Raw genomic sequence first — 16,135 nt, forward strand, 5'->3', positions numbered from 1 at the left:
CACATGGTCGGTTTCTCCAAGTGCAGTCCCACGTGTCAGTGAAGAGGCAAGCCGAAGCGCATTCCGTTTGCGTGAGCCGCGTGCAGGACCGAACATGTGTGGGGTGCAATGCGACCACGACAGGAGTGCTGTGAGTGTACCGCTTTTTTTCCTTTTAAACTAGGTGCTTCGCCCCTCAAATTTTTTTTGTTGCTTCGCGCGATCCATCGATACTACTACTAGTAACCCGGTAATCCCGACTAAAACGGCGTGGCTGGGTCTTTTCCCGCACGATATGCTGGGAGGTTGGCTTAGTTGGGTTTTTTAGGATGAGTAATGCTACACCTACGTAATCCCAGTTACATAATTAACGTAATGTGAAACGTGTGAGCTGTTGATTGTAGATTGGGGGGAGGGAGGGACCCACCACCATGAAAATCAGGGGAGGAGAGAGAGAGGCAATTTACGTTAGCCCTTTCGTAGGTTCCCGTAGATGTAGAAAGATGTGAAATGCGTGGACGTACCCTGAAGACAAGCTCTCCCACAGAGCGTTCGCACTTGCGGTCATGGCGGATGTGGTGCCAGGTAGGAGGACGATGCGCTATGGTGTGGAGGTTAGCTGGGCGTTGCCGCTTAAGTAGCACATTCTGGTGATGCCAAGCGTCCGGGTGCGTCATTAAGTCGCCAGAGTTGGTTCCTCGGGCACTGAGCCTCTTAACAATGACATACAAACGGGCGACATGAATGCGGGCAGCTGGCGCCGGCTGGGAACACAACACGCAACGGCGCAAGGGACGAGGGTTTTGGTGTGCCAGGGTAGTCAGCTGCGGTCGTGGGAACGTTGGAGATGCCCTTTGCTCACATGCAATCCCCGCATGTCATTGAAAAAGCAAAACTACCCGGCATGGTCTCAGGTCCAGAGGATGCAGTTGGCCGCGCTACACCACTCTGCGGACGCGTCGCGGTGCCCCGTGCATCCTCGACGAGCCGGGTGTTGGGGTGTGTTTGGATTGTGGCCAAAGTGCACCTTACCAAAATTTTGGTCATGACCCAAAGATTGGTCTTTGTTTGGATGGTTGCCATTTTTTTGGCATGCTAATGAACTCTAGCCAACTCTAGTTCATTTTTCTTGCCAATGTCGGCCAAATCATGGGAAACCAATACCTCAACCAAAATTTTGGTCATGACCCAAAGATTGGTCTTTGTTTGGACGGTTGCCATTTTTTGGCATGCCAATGAACTCTAGCTAACTTTAGTTCATTTTTCTTGCCAATGTCGGCCAAATTATGGGCAACCAATACCTCAACCAAAATTTTGGCTACCCAATGCTTTGATGGGGCAACCTTGGGCACAAACCAAACATACTGTTGGTCGTGCCACAACACTAACGCCACCCTCGGCACACTGAAACCGACCGTGTCTAGCAACGATATGAGCATGACGCTCACCGCGGTCGCCGTGTCCAGAGGCGGTGCTGGAGCTGCGCCCCGTTATTGGCCCCAACGACCCACATGAACGGTTGTCAGTGGCGAGGAGGTCATGGGCTAGCTCCTCCATTGGACTAGTCTGTGCTACGTCGTCCCGACGGGTGTGCCCCACATGTCGGTTTCCCTATTTTCCCGGCCATATTCGAGCGTCAGTTCTCCGCGTTGCGCATTAGGCCTTTCACTATGTAGGCCAAGCAAGACAACTTATTGTTTATTTGAGTTGTTCAAGTATAATTATGTGGCGTTTGCTTTTTTCTCATTCCTCTCCAACCCTCTTCTCCATCGATCATGTCGCCCTCCAGTCGAGTCCATCCTCCCGCATGTCTCATTTGAACATTCCGCCGAGTATCATTTGCATGTACCCACCCTAGTCCTCTTTCAATAGATCTCCGGACCCCGAGATGAAATCGAGAGGGAATGAGTGGGGGCACGTGATACCTAAGGCGGATTCAAAATTTTGAACCGGTGATCATAGCATCCGCAAATCATATATAAAGGGTATTCAATGTTCGTTTCGTTTTTGAACGTACAATATACTCCATCCTATCCTTTCTAGTTTACATATAGGTTTTATGTGTAGTCAAAGTATCTCTACTTTGATCAAGAAGGTAACAACATTCAACAACGCCCAATCAGTATTGTTAGATTCATACGTACTCCTAGATTTGTACTCGAGATGGTTTCCAATTTGACTATTGACAAGATTAATAGTACATGAGATGTATAATGTGAAAATTATATCATTGGAAACTCCTTTCACATACGAATTTGACCGTATGCTTTGTGTAAGTTGCATGTCATATATTAACTCTAACATTTGGTCAAAGTTAGCCTCGAAAAATGCATTAGGCCCTGTATAGTAAATGTAAGGAGGGAGTAGGAGTGGAAGTGGATCCTCTGACGTAGGTATCCCTGCCTTACCCTCCCTTTCGGTCACTTACTGGCGGACCCCATGCTTGCTAGGCCCCGCATGTCAGTTACTCAATGGGTTCGGCCACGTCAAGGGATCCTCATCCGTAGTATACTCCCTCTATTTTTATTTACTCCACATAAAACGGAGGGAGTGGTAGTATAATAAATGACGCGGGTGGGGGAGGGGGACGAACATCGGTTTGCTCTCAACTGCGGTCCCACAAGCAAGCGAAAACGCAAGACGAAGCGCGTTCCATTCGGTGAGCGACGTGGAGGGTCCAGCGTGCCGAGCTGCAACGCGAATGCGGCAAGAGCCATGTATAGGCAAAATCGATTGACCGGTCGTCACCGGAACCACTATTCACACCAGAACCTTCGCTACTCGGCCTACGCCAGGCACTGCCGTAAAACGTAAAACCACACCAAATCTCCAGCCCATTCCCCCACCTTTCGACCCCTAGCCCGCATCAAGCGTCCCCTAGTTCGCTGGAAAGCCATGGTGTGCCACAAGATCACTTACTACAAGACGCTGACGCCGGAGCGCCGCGCAGAAATTGCGGCGGCGGTCGACGCCACAGACCTCCGTTCCCAGCCTCGCTTTGCGGCGGGCCAAGCTACAAGGAGGAGGAAGTCGATCCAATGTTCATGGCAGAGGTCGTGGCGTAGAAGGCCCCCAATGGGTATGAGACGATGGACATCGACTTCGTGCCGGCGTCCGAGTCCCCCATGGTGCAGGCGGACCAGCGGTTCAACATGGCGATACTAAAGGAGGACCGAGAGGCAGAGGCTCAACTCGACGCGGAGCACGCGCATGCCGCTGCCATCGAGGCTCTCCTGGTGGCGGAACTGGATCTCGTGGATGTGAATCGGGTGGTGGAGGCTCAACTTGAGGCGGAGCGTGCGGATGCCTGTCACGCCCAATATGCGATACTATCCTAAAGAGACTCGAAGGTCCCACCAAGGATAGAACCGCATATTTATACGCTTTTGCAAGGTGGATATCATTACATCAACATTACATAATAGATGGGGATACATACAAGAGGCATACAATGTGTCGGGGAAACTGATCCACGAACACCTATGGGACCGGCGGACCGAGCCCCTTTCGGTTCGGCGGGGGGCGGAGATCGCACGAAGAGCGGATCGAGGCGAAGCACACGAGAAGTTTACCCAGCTTCGGAGCTCTCCGAAGAGATAACACTCCTACTGCTGCTTGTCTGATTGTATTATGTTCTTGCTCGAGAGAGCTAAGTGTGTTTTTGGCTTCCGAATGAATCGAACCTTCGAAAAAACCCCTCTACGTTGCGCATGGGCCTCCTTTTATACGCTCAAGGGGTCACCGACAGGTGGCAACGCAGAGAAGGGTAAAAATGTAAAAAGAGTTGCGGTTGGTACAGCTACCTGCATAGTGTATTCTACCTAACCCTGACGGCAGGGGACAAGGGCATTAAATGCCCGTCTGTGTCACCCAAACAGTGCAGAAAGGGACCGTCAGGGACGCCAACGTTCGCCACGATGGCGATCTTGTCAGCGTCGCATGCCACCGCGCACCGCTGGCTGCACAGCCTCCCGCCACGCGCGTCTGGAAAAGCCCCAGGACAACACGTTGGTGGATGCGCTGGAGTGTGGGTACAGGGTGGTCATTTGCCGCGGCAAGCGCCTTGCCGCGGTTGCTGTCTTATCGCGCCCGGAAGCTTGTCGCTCACCAGGCCTTGCCGGGACGCGTGGCGCATCGCGGCAAGTTCCTTGAGATGCCTTGGTTGGCCTTCCCGGCAAGCTCCTCTTGTCGGGATCTTGTCTCTTGGCTCGAATACTTTGTTCTTGAATGGCTCCAAAGGAGCCACGGAGGATCTTGGCGGTCGCCCGGCAAGCCTTGCCGCGGAGTGCTGCAACTGCCCGTGCACAAGTTCGGGATACTAGGGTACCCCTACTCTAGTGCACCGACAGGAGCCCCCGGGCCTGGGCCACACATGGTGCCGAACGCTGTTGGGCCAGGCCCAAAACAGGGCACGGGCACGCGCGGCCTGGGTTACGCCGAATCTTACTCCGTATCCACCGCGCCCTCCCCAACGGCACGCGTCGAGTGCGGCGTCATGGGAGAGATCGTGGGTGGTTTCTTTATTCAGAAGGGCGAAACGTCTGCTCCCTCCCTCCTTATAAGCAGGGGAAACAGGGGCTGTTCGTCCTCCTCGCGGTTACTACTCCAATCTTCAGAAATCTCTGCTGCTCCCCCCTTCTTCCCAAAGTTGAAAGAGAGCAGCGCTCCAACCCCCATCACCACCAGCGCCACCAACGCCGCCGATCTCCCCCGCCACCTCCGCCATGGCTCCGAAAGCCGACAAGGGGAAGGGCGTGATGTCAGCCGAGGCGCAGCGGCTCGCGGCGCTGCGAAAGGAGCGGGCCATCTTCCCCCCTCAGCTCGACGCGAAGGAGCTAAGGGAGTACTACTACCTCTTCTGGTCGACGGAGACGCGCGCGCATCCGCGCACGAGGGTACTCTCTGCCGCCGCTTCGAGGCTGGCTCCGAACGGGTACCCATTCTTCACGCTGTTCTTCTACTGCGGGCTCTGCCCGCCCTTCTCTGAATTCTTTTGCGACATCATGAACACCTACGGGTTCCGCCTCCTTGATTTCACCCCCAACGCTGTTCTGACCATGGCAGTTTTCGCACATCTGTGCGAAAACTTTGTCGGAGTGCACCCAAACATAGCCCTCTTCCGCCACTTCTTCATCCCCCGAGTTGAGAGAGGAGAGCCCCTTGCCGGTGGAATCGCCTGGATCTCGAGGGTCGGCAAGAAAGAAGCCTATCTGGAGGGAGAGCTCCACAGCAAGTGGGAGGAGTGGAGAGCAGATTGGTGCTGGATCGTCGAGGAGAACCCGCAGCCATTCACTGCCCGGTGCCAAACCCCAATTGTACGCGGCAACGATTGGAGCAACGTGGCCCCGAAGGATGACAGGCTGAAGATTTCCGTCACCCGAATCTTGCGCCTTAGGCTTGCCGGGCTCACCGTAGGCGCCGTTGGCGCAGATTTTCTCCACCGCCGCATCGCCCCCCTGCAGGAGAGGGGGAGGCCCGCCTGGGAGTTCCAGAACTCGGCGGATATCATGAGGCTGCGCCCAGGCCTCAACTTCAATTTCACCGTCTTGGAGCTCGACGCGATGCTCCTGGAGCTGTTCAAGCGCGATCCCCAACACCCATTTATGTTGCCGCGGAATGTCGTTTCGTTGTGCAACAATTCTTCGCTTGACCGCATCCGTGCAATGATGCCGCTGTGCGACTCGCATGGGATCGTCCCAACTCGGCAAGAGCCCGCAGACGACGTCGTGCAGGAGTTCTTCGACAGCTTGGTCAAAGTGCCGGTCCGCTCCGACGAGCAGAAGAGCCTCACCCGTGACACCACCGACGCGGAGATGCAGCGCATCGCCTCTAGGCTGGAGGAGGCGGCGGCAGCAGCTGCCGCGGGTCAATTTGGATTCACCTTGGAGGAGGCGGAGGCGGCAAGCCTTGCCGAGCGAGAAGAGCTTGTCGGCGAGGAAGAACTTGTCGGGCTTGAATCAGAGTCGAGCGAGCCCGCCGAGGGCGCGGGTGACCTATTGCAGATCGGCTCCTCCTCCTCCCCACCTTCAGCCAGCTCGCCGCAAGCGGAGCCCCCAGCTCCACCCAGAAGGCTACTCCGCAGGGCCAGTGACGTGGCGGGGCGGCAGACGAGCCAACAGCCGTCGTAGCGCACGACGCGCTCGACCGCGGCAAGCACTGTTGCCACGGGAGCACCTCACGTCGCCGCGGCAACTGGAGCGGGGCCTTCCCGATCCACCGCCACTGCTCCTGCCAAGCGGACAAGGGAGCCTTCTCCTCCGCCTCGTCGCACTGGAGGCGAGCCGGACTTCGATCTCTCCGCGCTCAGCTCCGACGACGAAGAAGAAGAGTAAGTTTATTTGCTGTACTTGTAATCCTTCATTTCTTGAGGTGTGTCTTGTATCTGATCTGCTTCATTCCGGATCCGTTCCTTTTTCAGGACTCTGGCCCAGAGGGCGGCGAAGAGAGCCAAGGTCCCGGTGATTGTCATCGAGGACAAACCCACTATGGCAACAGGGGACGCACCTGAGACCACCTTGCCGGACCCGGCAACTACTCACCAAAGCAGCCCCTAGCGCAGCCCCCAGCGTAAGTGTATAATTTACTTCTTGCTGTTAAGCGCACATGAGTGTTCTTCTTTTGTTGATATCTGTCTGTTGGTTTGTGTAGGAGCAGAGCAGCCTCACCAGGAGGGCCCGGAGGCCACTCCCGAAGCACCATCTGCTTCGACTACACCGCCGAGGGAGGATTCCCCGGCAAGGGAGCATTCTCCGGCAAGGGAGAATTCTCTGGCAAGGGGCGGTTCTCCGGCAAGGGACAGTGCCAGTGATCCTCCGGTGGTTGAGACCACGACTGCAGATCCTAGCACAGGTAACCCTTTTGCCTAAAAACTCCCCTTGGCTTCCTCTTCTTCTGATTTTCTTCTTGAGCATTTACTTGACTTTTCTCCCTTCTTCGGTCGTCAGATCCACCTGCCGCGGATCCAATGGAAACCGAGGCCACCGGCGAGGAGGACGCGCGCGGCAACAATGACGACGCCGCTGCCACCGAAGAAGAGGCTGGCGCTGATGAACCCGCCGGCGAATAGGCCGCCAAGGCTGCCGCCGCAGAAGCTGGCGAGGAATCCAGCGGTCGCACTGACGGCCCCGAGGCCGCAGGAGCGCCAGGCGCTGCACCGACCGCCGATCCCTCTGCCGCTGCCGTGGCGCCAGGCTCCGAAGAGCCCCAGCCCGGCGCCTACTTGAAGGCCGGCGATGGCATCTTCATCAAGCTCCCCTGGGCGTCGAGCTCCAGGGCGCCGGTCGAAGGGGAGACTTTCGACGAAGAGGTGCTCGCCTCTGCTGGGCTGGCGCTGGTCGACGCACCAAGTAGCAGCAGCGACGAGCCTAAGGAGGAGCGGCTGCTGCGGAAGCTGCTGTCTCTTTACCGTGCCCGCCAAACCAAGCTGGCGTCCCGAGAAGCACTTGTCGCGAAGGCGGGGGTGGATATTGAGAAGCGCGCAGTGGAGCTCCGGGGTCTCAGGCAGGAGGCTCTCTGGTCTCTGGCGGAGAAGCGGGAGCAACTTCTCGAGGAGCGGAAAGCCTTCCTCCTCGAGAAGGCTGAAGCCGAAGATAAGCAACGGCTTGTCGCCGAGGATCTATTCGCGCAAGAAGGAGAGTTGGCGCAGCACAAGGTGAACCTTGACAGCCACGAGGAGGAGCTTGTCGCGCGGGAGCAAGCCATTGGCGGGGCTCTCAAGGAGGCAAAGGATGCTGCCGCAGCTGCCGAGGCCACCAAGAAGGAGCTGGAGACAAAGGTGGCGCAGCTGGAAGAAGATCTCAGGGCGAGCGGCGAGGAGCTTGCCGTGCTCAAACGTGAGCGTGAGAAAGATGCTGCCGCTCATGGTGAGCTGCAGGGTCTTCTCGTAGAGAGGAGCAAGGAGCTCAGCGCCGCCAAGGATTCCAACGCAGATCTCGAGTTGAAGCTGGCCACCTTGACTCAGACGCTGGACGGCGCCAGGGAGCGGGAGGTGGCCTTGTCGGAGAATATCAAGGCCGACGAGGCGCTGCGGATGAATGCTGCTGCCGCCCATGACGCTTTCAGGGAGATAGTGGAGCATTGGACTGAGGGTCTTATGGATCTTGCCGCCGCCATCGACGGGGAGCTGGCGCAGCTGGGGATGGAGGATTTTGGGTATCCCTCCGACGAGCATCTCCAACCCAGCGCCAAGCTCAGCCTGTTCTTCAAGGGCGTGGCGACGGCTCTCCAGCGACTCCGGGAAAAGATTCTGAAGCAGCTGGCCGACGAGTCGCGCAGGATCTGCGCGGGGGCTCTCCAGAAGGTGCTGATGAAGGTGGCCTTCCGCAACCCAGGCCTCAACTTCACCAACGTCCTCAAATCGTTGCCGCCGGATGCTGACGTGGAAGCGCTCAAGGCCCTTGTCACACCCATTGTGGACAAGGTGAGCGGGATCAAGAGGGTTGAGGGCGATCACGTAGACTAGGCCGCCCGTTTTCTCTTTCTCTTTGTCGCTGCTGGTCATGTTACGAGAACATCAATTAGAGCTGCGACAAGCTATCTTGTAATATAACTCTATTTTGGGTAGAGATTGCTATGTTATTTCCTTTACTTGATCCCTTCCTTTGTATGTTTTTGCCCTACGCCTTTAGGGAACTTGCCGGTGCAGGCACCTTAGCCGCGAGCGCTGAGTGCGGAACATCAGCAGCCTGCTGGCGGTGCCGCTTCCGACAAGAAACCTTGTCGCAACTAGTCACAACTCACTTAAATTGTTGAGCAGACTCGAAACAAAGTAAGGGCGCAACTAGCTACGAGTTGGTTCCTCCGCGCACAGGTTTTCCATACAAAGTACGGTCGTTCGGGGAGAATAACTTCAAATTTTAAAAATTGATCGCTCAAACTTTGGCAACTTAGCTTTTGTGTCGTTTGCTTCCCGGCAAGGCAAAATTTCCTCGAGCGGCGCTTGGTCCATACCATTATCTTCTCCTTTCCCCCCGGCAAACTTGTGTGCGAGGGAACCTTCCTTTTTGAGAAAAAGAAAGAAGAGAAAATAGAGATATGGAGCCTTATGGCTCGTTATTGCTTACCGGGGGTAGGTGCTGCACAAAGTGTCAGATAGTGCATGCAAATATAAAGTAAAAAGCATGAAATTGACAAGATGTGCGGAGCACATGAGCTTTACTTATGCACGGGGTCTGCGCCCGGCTTTGTACAAAGGATTACATGCAACATCGGCAAGACTTGTACAAAAGGTGGTTGCCGGAACGGGTTCCGGCAACCACGCCCTACGGGTAAAACTTACGAAGATGCTCGATGTTCCAGGAGTTGCTCACCGGAATGCCATCTTCGGTCTCAAGGCGGACAGCGCTAGGCCTAGTGACTCGTTTCACCCGGTAAGGGCCTTCCCCTTCGGCGTCAACTTGTTGGAATTCTTGGCGGACTGAACGCACCGAAGAACAAGGTCGCCTTCCTCGAAACTTCTGGCATTAACTTTGCGGCTATGGTAGCGGCGCAAAGCTTGCTGGTATCGAGCAGCTCGTACAGCAGCCTGAAGACGGTCTTCCTCAAGGAGCAGCGCGTCATCTTGTCGCAGCTGCTCTTGCTCGAGCTCATCATAAGCGAGCACTCGAGGTGACCCGTATACGAGTTCCGTGGGGAGAACTGCCTCTGCTCCATAGACTAGAGCGAAAGGTGTCTGGCCATTGGTTCGATTTGGCGTTGTCCTGATCGACCAAAGAACCACCGGCAGCTCCTCAATCCAGTTCTTTCCGCACTTGTGCAGCCTGTCGAAAGTCCTGGTCTTGAGCCCGCGCAGCACTTCAGCATTTGCCCTCTCTGCTTGACCGTTGCTTCTCGGATGAGCAACAAAAGCGAAGCAGATCTTGGCGCCAAGATCTTGGACGTACTGCATGAAGGTGCGGCTCGTGAATTGCGTGCCATTGTCAGTGATGATCCTGTTGGGGATCCCAAAACGGCAAACAATCAACCTGAAGAACTTGACTGCTGACTGTGCTGTCACCTTCCTCACTGCTTCCACTTCCAGCCACTTTGTGAACTTGTCGACTGCAATGTACAAGTACTCAAAGCCCCCGACAGCTCGGGGAAAGGGGCCGAGGATGTCGAGCCCCCAGACCGAAAATGGCCAGGATAAAGGGATCGTCTGGAGAGCTTGAGCTGGCTGGTGAATCTGCTTGGAATGGAACTGGCACGCTTCACACTTGGTTACTTGTGCAGTTGCATCCTGGAGGGCTGTCAGCCAGAAGAATCCTTGTCGGAACGCTTTGCCGGCAAGTGCTCTTGAGCCAATGTGGTGACCACATATGCCTCCGTGTACCTCTGCCAACAGCCTTTGTCCATCTCCCCGATGAATACACTTCAATTTCACACCATTGAGTCTTCTTCTGTACAGTGTGTTGTCAACAAACTGATACATACTTGACTACCGGGCTACTCCTTCCGCTTCTTCTTGCTCTTCGGGAAGTTCTCCTGTCTGAAGGAAACGGACAATCTGTTGTGCCCATGTTGGAGCTTGCGGCTCGACAACAAGGACTAAAGGCACATCTGCTGCTGCAGGAACATCCGCTTCTACGGCGAGAACATGCGGCTCAGCCGGAGCTTGATGTTCCCCGGCAAGCTTGCCGGAGCAAAACTTGTCGGGAGCGTCTGCTTCAACGGAACAAACCCTAGGGCTTGTCGGAGCAGACTGCTCCTCAGCATCCTTGGTGTTGATCTTGGGGACCTTCTTGGCGGCGGCTTCGGGGAGTTCTGCCGGAAAGTAGTCACCAGAAATCAACTTCCTCTTCTTGTTCTGTCCAGTTGATGGTGTTACGGATGGTTGAGGCAGCTTGAGCACAAAGATCCCTGGTTCCACAGTAACTTTAGTGCGTCGCACTTCGACAGGCCATCGGCAATGTCGTTCTGAGCTCTTGGAACATGTTCCATTTGCAGGCCATCAAAGTGCTCTTCTAACTTCCTCACTTCATCAACGTAAGCTTCCATCAACGGACTCTGATAATTCTTGTTCACTTGGCGGACGGCAAGCTGTGAGTCACCCCTGACAATGAGCTTCTTGATCCCAAGGTCTGTTGCGATCCTGAGACCGGCAAGCAAACCTTCATACTCCGCAGTATTGTTTGTTGCTTGCTCCTTGGGAAAGTGCATCTGGACTACGTACTTGAGGTGCTCTCCGGTGGGTGCGACAAGCAGCACGCCGGCACCGGCGCCTTGCAGCGAAAAAGCACCATCAAAGTACATCAGCCACTCTTTGCTTGCTTCCTTGACGGGGATGCTCGTTTCTGGAATTTCTTCATCTGGTGTTGGCGTCCACTCTGCTATGAACTCTGCCAATGCTCTGCTTTGGATAGTTGAGGTGCTTTCAAACTTGAGGCCAAAGCTTGACAGTTCCAGTGCCCACTCGACAATCCTGCCTGTTGCTTCCGGATTCTGCAGTACCCTCTTCAGCGGAAAGCGAGTGACGACTGTGATCTCGTGTGCTTGGAAGTAATGGTGCAGCTTTCTCGAGGCCATGAGGAGGCCGAAAAGCAATTTCTGCACACCAGAGTACCTTGACCTAGCTCCCTGGAGAAGGGAACTGACAAAGTAAACTGGGCGCTGCACCATTTTCTCCTGCATCTCTTCCCGCGTCTGCGCAGATCCATCTTTGTCGGGACCAGAGCTTGCCGGCGAAGTCCCTTGCTTGTCGCTGGATGTACTTGCCGTGGTTGTTGGCTCATCATCCGTCTCCCTTTCCGCTACTAACGCAGCACTAACCACTTGATTGGTTGCCGCTATATACAGCAACAACTTCTCTTGTGGCTTAGGGTGCGACAAGTATTGGAGTGGAGGACAGGTATTTCTTCAAGTCCTGCAGCGCAGTCTCCGCTTCTGGAGTCCATTTCATTGGACCTGCCTTTTTCAATATTTTGAAAAATGGCAGGGCGCGCTCAGCAGACCTAGACATAAACCTGCTGAGAGTAGCCACGCAACCGGCAAGTCTTCGTACATCCTTGACGTGCTTTGGTGCTTCAATCTGCTCAATGGCCTTAATCTTGTCGGGATTGGCTTCAATGCCCCGCTGAGACACGAAGAACCCGAGAAGCTTGCCGGAGGGGACTCCAAACACGCACTTCTCGGGGTTGAGCTTGAGGTTGATCTTGCGCAGATTTGTGAAGGTTTCGTCTAAATCTTGGATCAGAGTTGCCTTGTCCTTGCTCTTGACCACTATGTCATCCATGTACGCTTCCACATTTCTGTGCATTTGTGGCTCAAAAGCATCATGGACTACTCTTGCAAATGTTGAACTAGCATTCTTCAAACCAAAAGGCATCCATACGAAACAGTATGTGCCACATGGGGTGATGAATGCGGTCTTCTCCTCATCCTCTTCTGCCATGAAGATCTGATGGTATCCTGAGTATGCATCAAGAAATGAAAGCAAGTCACATCCGGCCGTGGAGTCAACAATCTGGTCGATGCACGGCAAGGGAAATGTGTCTTTGGGACAAGCTTTATTAACATCGGTAAAGTCAATACAAAGCCTCCATTTCCCGTTTGCCTTGCGCACGACTACAGGATTGGCCAACCACGTAGGATGGAGCACTCCTCTGACAAGGCCTGCTGCTTCTAGTTTCTTGATTTCTTCAGCGATAAATTCTTGGTGCTCCACTGCCTGTTTCCTGACTTTCTGCTTGACGGGCCGCGCATGAGTACAGACAGCAGGATGGTGCTCAATCACTTTCCTGGGAACACCGGGGATGTCAGACGGTTGCCATGCAAACACGTCGACATTCACCCGCAGGAAAGCAACGAGCGCGCTTTCCTATTTAGGGTCGAGAGTGGCACTGATGGTGAAGGTACCACCAGTGCCGTCCTCCTTGGCGAACACCTTCTTGGTCTTTGGTGGAGCCACCATTGTCTTCTTACACTTGCCGGAGGAGCTCGATGGTGCGTCCTCGATGGTAGCGCAGCACTCCGAAGAGGTGCGCTTGCCGGAGTGGGCATCAGAACTCTTGCCGGACTTGGTCTTCTTCTTTCCCCCGGGAGCTTCAACGGCAAGTGATCTGCGATCTGTTGCAGCTGCTGCTTCCCGGTAGATCTTGTCGGCGCAGATAACAGCATCCTTCTTGTCACCAGGGACAGAGATGACACTTATCGGGCCTGGCATCTTCAGTATACTGTATGCATAGTGAGAGGCTGCCATGAACTTGGCGAGCGCTGGACGGCCAAGTATTCCATTGTAAGGTAATGGAAAATCAGCAACGTCAAAAGTGACCCTCTCAGTCCTGAAGTTCAACTCGCTGCCAAATGTTACCGGCAACGTGATCTTTCCCTTCGGCTTGCTCCTTCCCGGATTGATTCCTTGGAATGTGCCGGTCTCTTCGAGCTCGCTATCAGGGATCTAGAGTTTCTGGAGTACCGCGGAGGAGATCAGATTCAAGCCGGCCCCGCCGTCAACTAGCATCTTAGTGACCTTGAGGTTGCGGATGGTTGGTGAAACCAACATCGGCAAGCACCCGACCGCAGTTATGCGATCAGGGTGGTCCTCAATATCAAAGATGATAAGCGTGCTGGAGCATTTCAGAGGCTTGCGTGACTCGATGGGTGGTTCTGCCGCATTGACTTCCCGCAGCCACTGCTTGAGCTGGCGGTGTGAAGTATGCAGAGAAGCACCGCCGTCAACGCACAGGACCTCTGTGGCTTTCTAGAACTCCTGCTCGTCAGTCTCGTCATCATCTAGATCGTCTTCGTCTTCTTCATCCTTGTCGCGGCCGCGGGGAGGTCTGTCTCCTTGCCGCTTCTTGGCCTTGCCGCGGCGCCCTCCTCGGCCGGGGCGTTTCTTGCCGGATCCTCCAGCACCTTCCTGGCCCTTCTCCTTGTCGCGCCGCTCGTATTCAGCCTTCTGCTACTCGACAAGCTGCTCGACCTTCTTGCAGCTCTGGAGGTCATGGCCCTTAGTGCGGTGGATCTTGCAGTACTGCCCGTTGGTGCTGTCCTGTTTGTCGGCGACCGCCACAGCCTGATGGGTGGTGCCTGCAGCAACCTGCTTGCCGGAGCTACCAGCTTTGGCTTCCTTGCTGGACTGCTCAACGACTAGCACCTCTTTGCCGTTTTTCTTCCCGTTGTTCCGCCGCCGGTTTTTCTTTGCCGGGGCAGCATCCTCACTATTAGATCCTCCTGCTCCTGTAGTCTCTCCGGGGAGTTTCCTCCCTTCTTCAGCACGTGCACACTTGTCGGCCAGGGCATATAGCTCACTGACGTCTCTGATCTTGCACATCGCCATCTCCTCCCGCATCCTGCGGTTTCGCACGTTCTGGTGGAACGCGCTGATTACCGCGGCAGGGTGGACATCTGGGATGTTGTGCTGTACGCGGCTGAATCTCTGAATGTACTTGCGCAGGGGCTCTCCTTCCTTCTGGGCGAGCAGATGAAGGTCGCTCTCTTGGCCATGAGGCTTGTGGCCGCCTGTAAAGGCGCCGACAAACTGATGACACAAGTCAGCCCAGGAGGATATGGAGTTGTCCGGCAAGTGCATGAGCCAGGATCTGACATTGGGCTTGAGCACCAGCGGGAAGTAGTTGGCAAGGATCTTGTCGTCCCGTCCCCCGGCAGCCTGCACCGCGATGGTGTAGATGCTGAGGAACTCCGACGGATGTGTCTTGCCATCGTACTTCTCTGGCACATCTGGTCTGAAATTCTTCGTGCTGGGTCACTGGACTTGCCGCAGCTCACGAGTGAACGCAGGGCAACCTATCGCATACGGCAAGTCGCCTGGTTCCCCTGGCGCATGCATGTCGATAGAGGGCCCAGCGCGCTTGTCGGATTGATGTCGCGCTTCTCTTCGGTGCTCGATGCGAGTACGAGCGTCTTCTTGCTGTCGTTCGTGGAGAACTTGGCGCTGATCGCGGCGAGCTCGTGGATCCGACGATGCAGTGGAGTCGCTGTCGAGGTGGATCCGGCGAGCTGGCGATCTTGGCCTTCGAGGTGGAGAGTGCATGGTGGTTGCACCTCCACCAGTTTCGTCACCACCGGCCCATGCCTGGCGGTCTTGTCGCGGCAGCGATGTACTCGGCTGCCGCGGAGTGTCGCCGTTGGTGAAGCCGATGAGACTCTGAATAGTGGCCCTCCATTGGTCGATCTTGTCTTCTGCTGGAGGGTAATCCAGGAGCAGCTGAGCTCGCGCCAAAGCTTCTGCTGGAGTTGTGGGTGGCAGTGGCGAACGGTGCAAGGAGCGGGATATGCTCGGACTTCTAACTACGTTAGAAGGAGCAGTATCCTGTCCAGGCGACCATGCCTCACTCGTGCCAGCGCGTTGGCGTGCGTGCTGGTCTTGAGCACCCCGAGATCCACCAGCTCGATCTTGGTCCAACAAGCGTATGGTACTGCGAATACCATGATGCTGTCGGTCCTGCGCCTCCTGAGATGGGTGCGGTGCATGTACGGACGCCGAGGTCTGCGCAGCCTTGTCCTTGGACCTGGCAGCACCGTGAGCTCCCTCGTCGATGTACGTTCTTCCGCCAGCGCCTTCCCCACCACCCGCTTGCTCCGGTGGTGGTGGGATCGACGAGGACGGAGCAGTTGCCGCCGAAGTTTTCTTCTTCAGTGGCATGTCGATGAAGAAGATGAAGATCTAGCCCGTGTGAATACCGGACCGGATTCACACAATCTCGACGCCCCCTACCTGGCGCGCCAAAGATATCGGGGAAACTGATCCACGAACAACTATGGGACCGGAGGACCGAGCCCCTTTCGGTTCGGCGGGGGGCGGAGATCGCACGAAGAGCGGATCGAGGCGAAGCACACGAGCAGTTTACCCAGCTTCGGAGCTCTCCGAAGAGATAAGACTCCTACTGCTGCTTGTCTGATTGTATTATGTTCTTGCTCGAGAGTGCTAAGTGTGTTTTTGTCTTCCGAATGAATCGAACCTTCAAAAAAACCCCTCTACATTGCGCATGGGCCTCCTTTTATACGCTCAAGGGGTCACCGACAGGTGGCAACGCAGAGAAGGGTAAAAATGTAAAAAGAGTTGCGGTTGGTACAGCTACCTGCACAGTGTATTCTACCTAACCCTGACGGCAGGGGACAAGGGCATTAAATGCCCGTCTGTGTCGCCCAAACAGTGCAGAAAGGGACCGTCAGGGACGCCACCATTCGCCACGATGGCGATCTTGTCAGCGTCGCATGC

Source organism: Triticum dicoccoides, chromosome 2B (genome assembly GCF_002162155.2).
Source record: "Triticum dicoccoides isolate Atlit2015 ecotype Zavitan chromosome 2B, WEW_v2.0, whole genome shotgun sequence".
NCBI classification, from domain to species: domain Eukaryota; kingdom Viridiplantae; phylum Streptophyta; class Magnoliopsida; order Poales; family Poaceae; genus Triticum; species Triticum dicoccoides.